Here is a 1,988-nt window from a genome sequence, read left to right as displayed (position 1 = left end):
AATTGAGGAAGACATCAGAAGATGGAAGGACCTCCCATGCTCATGGATTGGAAGAATTAATATTGTGAAAATGACCATCCTACCAAGAGTCTTATTAGATTCAATGCAATGCCAATCAAAATCCCCCTGACATTTTTCACAGAATTAGAAAAAACCATCTAAGATTCATATGGAATGGTTGCATAGCAAGAGCTGTTATCCATGGAGTCATCTTTGCCCAAGAATATGATTTTTAGGGGATCACCATACCAGATCTCAGATCATATTACAGAACTATAGTCATAAAAACAGCATGGTACTGGCACAGAAATAGACATGTAGATCAATGGAGCACAATAGAAGACCCAAATATGAGTACATGCAATTTCAACCACCTGATATTTCACAAAAGGGCCAATAACATTCACTGGAGGAAAGACAGCATGTTCAGCAAATGGTGCTGGCAAAACTGGATCTCTACCTATAGAAGAATTAAACTAAACCCCTATCTTTCACCTTGTACAAAAGTCAACTCCAAATGGATTGAAGACCTCAATGTGAAGCCTGAAACTTTGAAACTGTTAGAAGAAAACATTGGCAGTAATCTACAAGATATAGGTATAGGAAAGGATTTTCTAAATCAGACATCAATTGCTCGGGAAACAAGGTCAAGAATCAACAAATAGGACCTCATTTAACTAAAAAGCTTTTGTACATCAAAGGAGGCAACCAGGGAAGTGAAGATAAAACCCACAGAATGGGAGAAAATCTTCACCAGCGACACATCTGACAGAAGTTTAACATTCAGAATATACAACTAACTCAAAAAACAGAGAATCAAGGCAAGAAGTAACCTAATTAAAAGGTGGGTTAAGGAGCTGAACAGAGAGTTCTCAAAAGAAGAAGTAAAGATGGCTAAGAAGCATCTTAAAAGATGTTCAATATTACTAATAATTAGGGAAATGCAAATTACAACCACTTTAAGATTTCATCTTATCCCAGTCAGACTGGCTAAGATCAAGAGAACAAATGATACCAAATGTTGGAGGGGATGTGGGGAAAGGGGAACACTCATCCACTGCTGGTGGGGCTGCAAACTGGTTCAACCCCTATGGAAAGCAGTGTGGAGAACTCTTAAAAAGCTACAAATGAACCCACCATTTAACCCAGTTATACCACTTCTTGATATATACCCAAAGAACTCATCCTATTGCAGAGACACTTGTACATCCATGTTTATTGCTGCTCTTTTCACAATAGCTAAGAGATGGAAGCCACGCAAGTGTCCCTCAATTGATGGGTGGATAATGAAAATTCCTATTGCAGAGACACTTGTATTTTACTCAGCAGTAAAGAAAGATGAAATCATGAAATTTGTAGGTAAATGGATGGAACTAGAAACTGTTATACTAAGTGAAGTAACACAATCTCAGAAAAAAAATCGACATATGTTCTCCCTCATATGTGGATCCTAGGATCAGACTCTGATAAATAAGTATGCAAACAGACATAACTACAGGAACCAGGATAATGGAAAGGAAACAGGGAGGTAAAGGAAAAGAAAGAACCTGAAAGAGAAGAACAGTAGGAAATAGGCATTAACAAGGGAGATATGGATGATAATGGGGTTATTTTAAGAGGCAGGGGGGAAGGTTATACAAGGAACCTAGCAGATAAAGGGAAAGAAGGAGCTCAGGAGATGTGGGACCATAGACGAAAGGGGTCACATGGGCTTGGGAGGAGCCCCTGGCTCATTTCTTTTACCAGTTCTGCCTATGGTGGTGAGACAATGTGAGAGATAAATAATGCCAAGCTAGTATTGAAAACCAGAGGGAACTATATTACTCCTACAACCTATTGACAAATAATACACAGATCAAGAAATATATATCTAGGTAAGGTTTATCTGAGAACAATTGGTATTTGTCCAAGATTTATCTACATGGCACACAGAGATTCAAAGTACCAGACTTGCGGAACTAACCTTCTTGGATGTTTAACAGACATAC

This window comes from Nannospalax galili, unplaced genomic scaffold, assembly GCF_000622305.1.
Source record: "Nannospalax galili isolate Female #2095 unplaced genomic scaffold, S.galili_v1.0 scaffold691, whole genome shotgun sequence".
Taxonomy (NCBI): domain Eukaryota; kingdom Metazoa; phylum Chordata; class Mammalia; order Rodentia; family Spalacidae; genus Nannospalax; species Nannospalax galili.
The sequence above is the reverse complement of the archived record's forward strand: the minus strand, read 5'-3'. Positions refer to the sequence as shown.